Source organism: Gossypium arboreum, chromosome 10 (genome assembly GCF_025698485.1).
Source record: "Gossypium arboreum isolate Shixiya-1 chromosome 10, ASM2569848v2, whole genome shotgun sequence".
Taxonomy (NCBI): domain Eukaryota; kingdom Viridiplantae; phylum Streptophyta; class Magnoliopsida; order Malvales; family Malvaceae; genus Gossypium; species Gossypium arboreum.
The window spans coordinates 108907809-108922092 of NC_069079.1; the positions used below are offsets into that span (position 1 = coordinate 108907809).

A 14284-nucleotide genomic window follows, 5' to 3' on the forward strand; every position below is an offset into this window, starting at 1 on the left:
CACATTTATTTTATTTTCTAACATCGAACATAAATTTCATCAAACTATCAACAATGACACTTCATGAATACATATTCAAATTTCAAAATTCGAGCATGGGCTTTATAGTATTCAAAGCAACGATCTCAAAACGTAAAATTAATAAAACCGAACTCAAATCACTTACTCATTTGAACTTGCAAGGACCGAAAATCTCAAAACTTAAACTTTCTTTTTCTTTCTCATAGTTTCGGAAAAATAATAAGAAAGATGAACACTTTCATCTTTTATCAAATATAATATTTTAACATGTATTAAAATATACCATAATGCCATAAAATATAATAAACAATTCAAGTCACTATTTCATGCATATTGGCCAGCCACTAATTCCTATTTATGTTCAAATTGCAACCTTAATTTTCCATAGTATAAAAACAATCATAATTTGGCCCTTATACATTAACCCTTAAATTTTTCATTTTACGCGATTAAACCCTTTTTCATCAATCGACCTCCAAACACTAAAATTTTTAAATGAAACTTTCACAAAAGCAACTTCACACATTTTAAACATAGAAAATAATATTTAAACATTATTCTGACTCAGATTCGTGGTTTCAAATCACCATTCCAATTAGGGTCAAAATTGAAACATTACAACTCTCCCTCTTATAGGGATGTTCGTCCTCGAAAATCTTACCGATGAATAGGTTTGGATAATGTTCTTTCATCGAATCCTCAAGCTCCCAAGTTGCTTCCTCAACCCCATGCTTATTCCATAGCACTTTCATCAATGAGATTTTCTTATTTCTCATCTCTTTCACTTCGCGAGTCAGAATATGGATCGGTTCTTCCTCATAAGTTAAATCGAACTGAATCTCAATCTCAGATAGACTAATAACATGAGAAGGATCGGATCTATACCATCGAAGCATCGAAACATGAAAAACATTGTGGATCTTTTCTAGCTCAGGTGGCAACAGTAATCTATACGCAGCCGGCCCAATCCGCTCTACAATCTCATACAGCACAATAAAACTCAGACTCAACTTGCCTCTGTGACCAAATCTAAGAATTTTCTTCCACGGTGAGACTTTCAAAAATACCTGGTCGCCTATATGAAATTCTATGTCTTTACGCTTCAAATCCGCATAGGATTTCTGATGATCTGACGCTGCTTTCAAACTTTCACGGATCACTTTTACTTTCATTCGGTCTCTTTCACCAAATCAACCTCGATATCTTGTTCTCACAAAGCTCGATCCAATACAAAGGAGTACGACATTTACGATCGTACAAAGCTTCATAAGGTACCATCTTGATACTCATTGAAAAGTTGTTATTGTACGCAAATTCAATCAGAGACAAGTATCTTTCCCATGTACCCTCGAACTCGAGAACACAACATCTCAACATATCCTCAAGTATTTGAATGATTCATTCGAACTGACCATTCGTCTGGGGATGGAAAGCAATTTTAAAATATAATTTAGTACCTAGTGCATCTTGCAGTTTCTTCCAAAACCGCGATGTAAACCTCGGATCTCTATCCAAAGCAATAGAAATAGGTACCCCTTGTAATTGTACAATCTGAGAAATGTACAATTCAGCTAGCTTATTTAGCGAGTAATCTGTACGGGTCGGAATAAAGTGAGCTGACTTCACCAATCTATCAACAATAACCCAGATTGCATCTTTCTTGTTCGGTGTCAACAGTAAACTAGATACGAAATCCATCGTGACTCGATCCCATTTCCATTCAGGTATCATAATCAGCGAAGTAATCCCGACGGTACTTTATGCTCAGCTTTTACTTGCTGACATATCAAACATTTCGACACGAAGTCTGAAATATCTCTTTTCATACCGTGCCACTAGTAGTACTATTTTAGATCATTATACATCTTTGTGCTACCCCGATGAATAGACAATCTACTATTATGAGCTTCATTACAAATCATCCGAATCAACTCGGGATCCTTTGGTACTCATATTGGTTTCGAACCGCAAACATCCTCAACATCAACTCGAAATTTTGACTCAAAGATTGAATCACGGTGATTCCTTTTTGCTATCAAGTCATCATCAACCTTTTCACTTCACAAATCGCTAAACAAATAATGGTCTTGCTTTTAATTACGCTATAATCGTACCATAAATCGGTCATAGCCAAATCGCATTCATTGCACGCAGAGCAAATAGTGATTTTGGCTTAGGGCATCAACAACCACATTAGCCTTTCCTAGGTGATAACCAATCACAAGCTCGTAATATTTAAGCAACTCTAACCATCGTCGCTATCTCAAATTCAAATATTTTGAGTCATCAAATATTTGAGACTTTTGTGATCGAATAAACATGACATTTTTCACCGAACAAATAATGATGCCATATCTTTAGAGCAAATATTATAGCGACCAATTCGAAATCTTGTGTTGGATAGTTCTTTTCGTATGGCTTTAACTGTCTTGAGGCATAAGCTACAACTTTGCCTTCCTGCATTAGAACACAGCCCAAACCATTCAAGGATGCATCACTAAAGATAACGAACTCTTTACTTGATTCTGGTTGAACAAGCACTGGAGCTTCAGTCAACAAAGTTTTCAACTAGTTGAAACTTTTCTGACATCTTTCTGTCCATTCAAATCTAACATCTTTTTGAAGTAGCTTTGTCATCGGAGTTGCAATCATCGAGAAACCTTTTACAAATCGCCTGTAGTAACCAGCAAGTCCTAGAAAACTTCGAACTTCTGAAACATTTCTCGGGGGTTTCCAATCAAGTATAGCCGAATCTTACTTGGATCAACCCATATTCCCGATGCCGAAACTATATACCCCAAAAAGCTAACATCATGTAACCAGAACTCACATTTACTGAACTTTGCATACAACTGTTTATCTCGCAAAGTTTGTAATACCAATCTCAAGTGCTCGGCATGCTTGATTTCATCACGAGAGTAGATCAATATATCATCAATAAACACAACCATAAACTGATCTAAATACTGTCTGAAGATCCGATTCATTAAATCCATGAAAACAGCAGGTGCATTAGTAAGTCCGAACGGCATCACCAAAAACTCATAATGTCCGTAGCTCGTTCGGAAGCGTCTTAGGCACATCGAATCTCTAACTCGCAATCGATAGTAACCCAATCTCAAATCTATTTTTGAAAACACGAAGCTCCTTTAGTGATCGAACAAATCGTCAATGCATGGCAGCAGATATTTATTCTTTATGGTCACTTTATTGAGTTGTCGATAATTAATGCACATTTACATAGTTCCATCCTTCTTTTTCACAAATAGAACTTGTGCACCCCAGGGAGAGAAACTCGGTCGCGGAAAACCTCTATTTGTTAGCTCCTGTAACTGGGCTTTCAATTCTTTTAACTCAGTAGGTGCCATTCGGTACGGAGCAATCGAAATCGGAGTCGTCCCTGGTACTAGCTCAATACCAAACTCTACCTTTCGATTAGGCGGCAATCCTGCTAATTCTTCAGGGAACACATCCAGATACTCGCACACCACTGGTACAGATTTAATTTTCTTTTCAGTTACTTTACTATCAAGCACATATGCAAGGTAAGCTTCACAACCCTTTCTCATATACTTCCGAGCCCATACAGAAGATATCACTGCTGGTAAACCATTCAGATCAGTAGACTCAATTCAAATTATCTCATCATTCTGGCACCGCAAATCAATAGTCTTTCGTTTACAATTCACCACCGCATCATGTAATATTAAACAATCCATTCCTAGAATTATATCAAACTCATCAAATAGCAATAGCATTAAATCAACCAGGAAACATGAATTTCGAATCATCAGGGGGCAGTTCTTACACACTTTATCAACTAACACACATCAGCCTAGGGGGTTTGATACCTGAATCACAAACTCAGTAGACTCAACAAGCAAAGTCTTACTAGATACTAATGTTTCACACACATAAGAATGAGATGAACCGGGATCAATTAAAGCAATTACACTAATATTATAGAGAGTGAATATACCGATAATAACATCAGGTGATGAGGCCTCCTCTCGAGAGCGAATGGCATATGCTCTAGCAGGTGCACGAGTCTTGGATCGAACTGCTATGTCTGAAGCCCCTCTCTGAGTACCACTCATACCTCCCGTGTTCTTAGGTGGTCTACCCCTAGCTACAGCGCCACTCGATCTCACACTCTGAACATTATTTTTCTCAACTGGCTTCGGACAATCCCAAATGAAATGATCTCATGAACCACAACTATAACAAACTTTATTATTATACTTGCCCGAACATTCACCCACATGACGTCTTTCTCATTTCTGACACTTGGGTTTATTTGATCGAGTATTACCAACACTGGCAATCAATGTAGCTTGTGAACTCACTAGTGGTCGATCTCGTATAGAAAACCTGGCAGTAGTCCAGAACTGTGGTCACCATCGAGTCCTCCACCGCACCGATCCATCTAGTTCTAGGGATTACCTGTGCACATTAATCAGAGAGGGGTGAGTTTTCATAAATTCAGTGTGTAATCCTGTAGAAAACAATAGACAATCAGTAATCATAGTGCACAGTCAAACAATCTTGGACCTAAGCCTCTTTCAGTATCAGTAACGGTTTGGGCCTTAGCCCATCTGAGTATCAGTATTAGTCATGCAGTTTTCAGTAACAAATTCTTACCCAATCAGCCTCTACACATCATCTCCTTCCAACCCTACGCTCAATGTGGGGATTAAATCAACCCACTCATCCCTACGCTCCAGATAGTACTGAATGCGGCCAAAACAGTAATTTTCAGCTAAGCTGCCAGTATATTAGGCTTAAAATCCTTTCAATACACTTCCTCCAAATAATATCAACCCAACCCAATGCAATGCAACATACAATGAAATGTCATGCTATCATAGGTTTGTCATATACACATTCAGTTCAGTACACATGCTTGTATATAACATGCTCAGTACATAATTCACACGATCAATATCACACAGTTAAGGGTCTAAGTAGTGCTTACCGACCCTATGGAAGATTCACAGGTGACTTGGGCGACCTATGCAACCTTAACAGTCATTTCAATAAAAATAGGCTCACACGCCCATGTGGCCTGCCCGTGTGTGCCCATGCGGCCCAAATTGGCCTTGACTGTGACGGCCTGGCCTCGTTGACCACACGACTATTTTAGGGCACACGGCCTACCACAAGGGCAACCACATGCCCGAGTGGTGTTGACAGTGAAGCTTTCGGCTTTTGCTGAAACCTCGTTTTCTATGCAATCAAGTATGCACCTATATCATTTTTTATGCCTAATCAATCACAAACACTCCAGTAATCGATAAATCAAAGCCCCAATTTGAGTAACATAACTAAGACTTAAACATTATTGTAATTAGACATTCATCCATAACTATCAAAACAATTACCTTCGATCAAAACGAGGAATCCATGCACTCAACTCATCGATTGGGAATGATTTTCAGTCCCTTGATTAACTCCTAAACACCAAAAAGGAACCCTTCTTAGAAAGTAACCAAAAACGTTAAGACTAGAAGAACCGAAACTTACCGATATCGTGAAAAAGCCAAATTAACGAGCCACAGAAAATTTAGAAGTAGAAGGGGAATCAAACAAGGAAATCGGCAGCAAAGAATGAAATGGGCGACGGTAAAAAAAAGAGTGGAAGAGAACGTGTGCCTTCAATCACTGATCAGAATGGAGACTAAAGGGAAAATTGAATAGAGAGGGAGGACAAAGAACCAAAAATTTGGCAGAGAATAGAGAAGAAGAGAAAGAAGAAAAAAAAATGAAAAAGAAGAACTGGAGGAGAAGATGATCAGTTTTTTTTTTTGCAGAGAGAACTCTTGGGAAACTGTTTTACTCAAATCCCACTACCTACCCTATCTCAATCCCTTAATTTTCTCTTGAACTCCTACTACACATCCACCATTTAGAATCCCATTTTAGCATAACTCTGGTCAAACTTTAAGCAAAATACTACTCCTTGCCATCGCAGAATCGAACACAAGACCTCCAACACACCAACACTCTACTTAACCACTAGACCAGCTGGCCCATTCTAATATGGTTTTACAACTAATTAAATAAAAGCCTACTAAAGAAGAGTGAGGCTTAACTTAGAAAATTTTCAAAATTTGCCAAAGGCATGGCTTGAACTTGGGACCTCTCACACATACCCAGAATACTTAACCACTGAAACAGATACAAATTTGTGTCAAAATTTACGAGAACAAAAATAAGAAATATGGGGTATTACATAAGATATCTTAGATATACTCGGGATTATAGACTATATTTTTCCAGAGATCCTTTTGTTTTAGAAAGATTCTCTGATGCCAGTTGGATATATGATATTCAAGATGCCAAAGGCACAAGTCGATATGTTTTTACGTTGGGAGGAGGAGTTGTGTCATGAAAATCATCAAGACAAGCGATTATAACCAGATCCACAATGGAACTTGAGTTTGTAACTCTAGACACATCTGGAGAAGAGGTTCAATGGCTTCAAAACTTCTTGGAGGATATTCCTGACTAGCCAAAGCTTGTACCCATAATATGCATATATTGACTTTGTAAAATCAAAAGATAACATTCTGAATCTGCTAACTAAAAGCTTTAACTGAGATCATTTTGATAAAACATCGAATGGAAATCCCATGAAAATTAAATGCACTATGTGAAGGAAAAACCAACCTAGTGAACTGGAGATCCCAAGATCTAGGTTCAAAGGGACAACCTACTTGCATAGACCTCGTGAGGTTACTCTAGGGGTTCTTATCCCAAGTTCGTTCCTATGATATAAACAGTGATTAACAGTGGGATAGGTTAAGCAATGCTTTTAATGACCATTGTGTGTTTCAATGAGCCGAGCAACACAAGTCATCTATTTGAGAGTGAAGTGCGGTCACCGAGGAGACTCTTGGAATAATTCTTTCAAACTCTTGCGAGAACCTAGAGATGTTTTGACCATATAAACATACCCATGAGAACTAAAACCTTGCCAAGGAGGTAGTTGTGTAAGGTATATCATCGTTTACACAAAGCGCAGAACATTTTAAGGAATCGAGTCTACTGGTTGGCTAGTAAAGTAAATATACTTTCACAAGGGAAGGTTAAAGGGTTGATGCCTACTATCCTATGAAACTATCGATCATACATTCTAACATCTAGTCAACGTTTTTCGTTAAAACTATCAATTTTTATTCATGTGGGGGATTATTGGAAAAAATAGATTTTTTGGAAGCTTTGAGGAATATTCTTGATTATTAAAGTTAGAGACTTGAATCATAAAATTATGGTTTTATATTCTACTCCATGTGACCTTTGCAAGCGGTATATCATATGCTCAAAATAGTTGATTGGTGAATGAGAAATTGATGCTCAAAGTAAATGTTGAGGAAATGGAAAAGCTTAATCCCATATTAGTTATATATCAAGTGTGGAATATGTTTATATATGTGAACCAACTTAGTGGTTAATGAATGACTAAACTAATGCTTTCTCTCACATGCCATCCCACGAGATGGTGCAAATCAAAACCCTTGGGTTGGGGCACACCCCACGACATGGGCGACGTGAAATGTGTGACACCTTAAAAAACCCTAGTCGGAATGTGGTTTTGGGACCACAAAATCGAGGCATAAAAATAATTTTATATTTATTTTGATGCCTATAATATGTTAACTCATGTGTGACATTTGATGCTTTAATTTAGAGTTATAAATGTGAATTTCACTAGAAAGGACCTAGTAGAAAACTTTGAAAGTATGATGGGAAATGTATGATGACTAATTAAAGCATGCATGCAAAACAATGGCCTTGCATGTCAAATACCCCCTTTTACAAGTGATGGCCGGCCATGACAAGGGAGTATGGGCTAAACATGTCATGAAACATGTTTTGTTGGTGCATTAGGGAAACAATAAACAAATAAGCATGGGTAGTAAAGAAAAAAAATGTGTGTGTGAGTGAAACCCCCCATTGCCGTACATGGAAGAAAAGAAAAGAAAAAATTTTTGCTCATCCATTTCATTCTCTCTTGACCGAAAATACTAGAGGGAAGGAGGAATTTTGCTTCATGCTTGGGTTGGAAGAGGATTAGGAAGAGGTTTGGCTATATTTGCATCAAGATTAAGGTATGTTTGATGTTGTGCCATGAGATTCATGCATGTCTTTGGTTGTTAACTTGATGTTCTTATTAGCCCATGGTTCAAATCTTTGTTATATCATGGGGATGGTATTTGGCCAAGGTGGATTTTGAGTTAATGCCATTGCATGTTAAATATGAAGCGTGATGATGATACATGTGATGGTGGATTGAGGACTCTTAGATTTTCTTTGAGCATTTTTGAATGATATACTAAGTTCTTTGTGTAATCATGACCAAAATTATGGTGTTGTGATGTATTCGGCCATGGTGCATCCCCAAGTGTGATTTATGCTCTTTGCATGGAGAGTAAGATTTGTGTTTCGAAATCATGTTCATGTTTAGTTACAATCAACTTGAGATTCGGCTCTAGAATACATATATGTATATATGTTTGAGCATGATGTATTGGTATGGCGTATATACTATCTTAAGGTATATACTTACTTATGATGATGTTTTGGTTATGAAGGAAATGATAGATGTGTATTGAGTTACAATATGGAAAGGTATTAGTTAGTAAAATGTATGCTGTTTTGTGTGGTAATAAGTGCATAAATGGCCTCAACATGGACATGCATATTCGCCACATGAAGGGAAATTGGTGAGCATGTATTCGGTTAGAGGCAACCATATTGAAGCCTTATCTTGGCTTAGATTGTTGACTAAATGGGTAATAAGTGAGGATGGTTGCGAATATACAAACATACATATGCATGTGTAATTGAATTATGAATGTTTAGCGAGATGGTTAAACTAGTTGATTTATTAATTAAGCTCAAGGAGTTAAAGAAGGAGAATCAAGCAAGGGAAAGGCGAAGGTCATCGAGTAGCCGACTTGGACTATTTTACCCAACACAAGGTAAGTCATTAAGCATATATTTGATATTGCTTAAATGATTGTAATATCTATGCAATTGTGTTTAATGAGATGAAATATATACAAATGTATGTGTATGAAAAGATGATAATGTTGAGCGTAAAAGAGATAGTGAAATGTGTAGGAAGTTTGCTTGGCACTAAGTGTGCGAGAAATAGATGTGTCGGTGATGAGATTGGCACTGAGTGTACGAGCTTGTAATGTACGACACTAAGTGTGCGAGTTTGGACTATATGGCACTATGTGTGCGGGCTTGAATCATATGGCACTAAGTGTGCGTGATTGAGTATTAAGCACTATGTGTGCGAACTCTACACATATCTCCGATTGAACATTTATATGGGCGTGACTTTATCGAGATGAGTATGGACAGCGGAAAGAGTAAGTACCTTGAGTTCATGGCTAATAGATGCTATGTTCATGCTCGGGTGGAGTTGGTAAGATTTAAATCTATGTGATGATCTCAATTGCATTCCCGTAAATAAGGTATCGTGGAGCAGATGAAAGTTCATTTGATTGCATGATTGTTGCGAAATGAAATGATGTATGGAAATTGCTTCAAATATCCTATTGAACAGTATATGAAATGTAAATGTATGACTTGGTATGAGATTGATCCGAAAGATCTAAGGAACTATGGTATAGTTCGGTATGGTCTGGAACATTTGGCCTTGTTTCATTATTTCATTTTATGATAATTGTATTAATGGATGGTTGTTGAATGCTTATGACTTCTTGAGTTATAAACTCACTCGGTGTTTTCTTGTCACCCATTTTAGGTTCCTTGGGCTCGTCTCCTTTTGGGTGTTCAGAATCATCAACGAAGTCATCACACCGTGAGCAATTTTGGTATTGTCTTCTTAGTCGACTTAGGAGAACATTTGGCATGTATGAGCTATTTTGTTTTGTTAAATTTTGGGTTGTAAACTTTAAGCCATGTGAAAATGGCCTATGTGGTCGTTTGAGTGGGATGCTAGAATCTATAGCCACGAGTCTTAGAAACCTTAATTTTGATAAGGTGGCCATAATTTGTGTCACGTATGATGGATGAGTAGTAAGGCTAAGGAAGGATTCATGAAATTGGCATAGTCTCTGCAGTAACTGTTGCGGACAGCAGCAGTGATATGAGATCGAAAAATCACTAAAAATAGTAGAAGTGGAATTAATAGCTAAAAAATTACATACTCGAATCTTGATGGGTCTATTTTCATATGGATGAAACAAAACGACCATATGAGCTGTATTTTAAGAGATATTAAAGTTCTCGTGAAACAGGGCCAGAACGGTTTCTGGATCCCCTGTTCCGACTTTGGAAAATCATTTTAAATTAACCAGAGATAATTAGGAGTCATGCCATATATTGTAGATTCCTCTCTGAGTCTAGTTTCTATAGAAACAAACGGCATCAGTATTGAAGCCTTGTACAGGAGATATCCAATTCGTAACACACAAAGGTCAGTGTAGTCGATCCCTGCAACAGGGAGACTTTAACTAATAAACTGTACTAATTGGCTTGACCAAAATTCTAGAAAAAATTCTGTAGATGGACATATGAGTCTAGTTTCAGGAAAAATTACAAAACTGATTTTGAGTTGTAAAACTCAAGATATGATTTTGAAGCGACTAGTACACAGATTGGCAGCTTGTCTGGGAAATTCTCAATAAGTGGTTTGAAGTCTGTTAACACCTCGTGTTCGACTCGTGACGGTCTCGGGTTTGGGTGTTACAAAATATCCGAACTAGTCGGGCCTTCTAGGCCTACGGATATTTTAGCCCAATACGTAATCTTATTATTTTCCTCGAGAGAGCTTATCTGCTTGACTTAAAATGAGTTAATGGCTCCTTTAATTCAAACGTTAATTAGGTTTAATGGCTCCTTAATTCACGAACACATTGTTGGCTCCATTAGTCAAAAGTTTTCAAAAGTTCTTCGTTCAAATTTTATTTAAAACCAAATATCTAGGGAAAAGATACACATTGAATTTTTCCAAAATTTTGAGATACTTTTCCCTACATATTTTTTGAATTGTTTTCGATGATAGATGAAGGCAAGACTATTGTTCGTTGATCATTGCAGCCATGCTACTCTGTGCTTATCTTGTTGTTAGAGGAGCGACTTAATCATCTTAAGGAAATTGTGAAAACAGCCTCCACTACTAGTCTGTTTTTCCTTCCTACATATGAGTATAATATTTCGGTCCAATCTTTATTTCATTGTTTTACGGTTATATAAATATATGTATATTTATATTGTTGTTGTTCAATCTTGTGATTTAAATATATATTTTTACATTAATGTTTATTTTACTAACATGTGTGCAACTTGATTTTCACATTATTGTGTTACACATTGTTTTTAAGTATGTTTTGGACTTTCTTTGGGCTTTTTGGACTCTTGGCTATTTTAGTTTTTGTTTGGGACTTTAAAATTTATTTTGGTATTTTTTTACAAAGGACTTCATTTTAATCGGTGTTTAAGACAAAACGACATGACTAACAAAGGACTAAGGTTTTATAAGATTGAGTCGCTATAATGTTTTTTCATTGTAAAGTTTTTTACTAAGTCATTACATTGTTTTAATTCACAAAGGAGTTAAGTCTATTAGATCTTTTTAAACAAAGCTAATAAAATGTGGTTTTTCATCAAAGTACTCATGAGCTTTTTAGAATAGTTGTGTTTTTAACGTTTCAAGCAATCTCATTTTTTGTAGTTAAACGAGTTTCTCACCAAAAATTAAGCAAGATTGTTTTCTCATGCAATGTGACCCTCACAATCTGACCATAATGTGTAGGTCGGGTATGGGGAGTTACATTAAAGATGAGCATATTGCCTTAAATATCGCGACACAGGACCTCGTGTGTCACAACATCACATTTCTATGGGAAATAATTATGAGCTAAAGGCATTTTGGTCCACACAATCAAACGTTAAACACGAGGACGACAGGTGACCTAGGGTTAAGAACAATAACCACTCTAGGTCTATAAATAGGCTAATTTAACACATGTTATGTACAACTTTTCGTATTGTATAATTTCTTTTATCGATTCTGTCTTTAGTTTTTGTCTTTTCTTAGGCTTTAGGTTTATTTCAGTTTTGCTCTTGCTTTTGTGGGGAGATCAGATTTTTGAACTTGATCAAACTCTGTGAGGATTCGGTATTCTATTCAATAGAAATAAGGCTTCTACTAAACTTTATGTTCTTGAATCATTATTCATGTCTATTCTTTATATTAGGTTTATACTATTTATGAGATCCATGAGGAACTAATCCTCTTGTGGGGGATTAGCGAGTGGAGGTATGATAAATTAACTGTTTTGTAGGGTTCCCTTAACGGATCAACTGTTTGGGAAAGGAAGAACTTAAACCCTAGGCTTGACGACCCAAGGAAGTCATTAAAGTGGAATTAACCCAAAATTGGTATGGCCTATCTGTGAACACCTTAACTCGAATGGTGCGGACTGTGAGGTTGAAAGATAAGTAATTCTTGTCGACTCGTTATTCTAGTAGAAGATCGGAAGATCACTGCTAGGGGTATCGACTAGTTGATTGAACAAGAAGCACAGTAGCAACAGTTCATTATGATTACCAAAGTGAGCTAATCATTCATGCTTAGATTTGATAAATTCTACTATTTGATTTCTCATTATTTTTTTCTTTTACTATTTCTATTAAAATCCTAAAACCTTCCTTTATATTTTATTGTAATATAATTTATCTAAAGTACTAATTAACCTATTTGTTCTTAGGTTGGAGTGAACTTAGTGCTTGCCTCCCTTGGGTACGATCCTCAAGTACTCACCTACTCCGCATAATAACTATATTACAACCCCGATTCGTATACTTTTAGATACCGCTTCTTAATATATTTTGTATGAGATTTCTATTCTAGACATTGGTACGTCTGGAAGTGGTCGATTACTTGGTTAATGTCCTAAGTTTTCAAGGGAAAAACTTAGAGGAGAGTTTTCTAGATCTTAGTTGCCAAAGTGAGGAGTCTAATTTGGGAAGTGTTAGAGGTTGAAATCACATGTTGTACGTATTGCTAAGGTAGTTCATTATATGTTTAGGCAAGACCCTATAGGCGTAGTAAACCGAACTACATAAACATATTGTGTGTTCTTTTTTTTACCTTGTTCATACTCAATGCCTAAATTCGTTTGAATTTAGCGCTGCTTGAACTTGCTTCCAAGTGTGGTTTCAGAACTTTCATTCTTAAATATTCAAAATTCTAAAATATTAACTTTTGCTAACATTACCAAAACCTCATTCAATAAATTTTGACCTTACATCTTCTTAACAAAAAGCAAAAAGAAATCATTAGTGAAGTTCAACTTTATAAACATTGTCTTAGTTCTCTTTATAAATACTATCTTAGTTCTCTATCTTCCTAGACATCAAAACACTCACTCAATCATTAATTTCTTCTTCTCTTCTTTCAACACAAAGAAATGACATAAAAAGTCTTAAGTGATTTTAGAATAATAAGTGTTGCCACTTATAACTTTGATGTAACCTTCAAGTCACCCTACCTAATCTTTTCAAGGACTTCATTTTTGAAGGCGTGAAGGTTTAGCCTAAGGTTTCCCCTTACGTAATTAAGAGTGTTGAGCTCCAAGGTGATGGTAAGCTCAGAAGTATTTTAAAGATCAACCTTGTTGAAGGTTAGTTAGTTCTTTAATTTTTCAATTTCTTTTATCTTCTTTTTTTTGCATGTGTTTGACACAATTCTATTAGATAACAAGTGTTTTATTTTCTTTGGTCCTCCATTTCAATATATGAAACAAATGATTAGAGGACATGATGAAAACAATTTATCATATAGTTCAGTTTGATCGAAGTTGGACCTTTGGGGACAAGCTTGAGAAAATCACCTATGAGAACCAGTTTGTGGCTGATGCAAGTGGAGGAAACATTTTCAAGAGCTCGATGAAATTTTACACTATCGACAACTATATAATCACTGAAGATGAAATTAAGGCTTTCATTCAAAGGAGTGAGCTAGTTTACAAGGCCATTGAAGCTTATATCTTGACTAATCTTGATGCTTGTAACTAAGATATTAAACTATCTTTTGATTGTTATGTTAATGTCAAACTCGTTTCCTTTAAAATCCAAAAATTAGTAACGATTTAGGGATTAAATTGTTTTACCATTTTCAAATCGGATTTTTTCCAACAATTGGTTTCAAAGCTATGGTTGTACTATGTTTATATCGTAAACCGAGCGAAATCCCTCTCTTCTTTATGTATGATTATAT

The 14284-nt window shown here is 36.2% G+C and overlaps 1 pseudogene; it reads left to right on the plus strand.

Moving 5' to 3' along the window:
• The first annotated feature begins 12475 nt into the window (after positions 1-12475).
• Positions 12476-14082, plus strand: LOC128282119 (major pollen allergen Bet v 1-G-like; annotated as a pseudogene).
• The last annotated feature ends 202 nt before the right edge of the window (positions 14083-14284 follow it).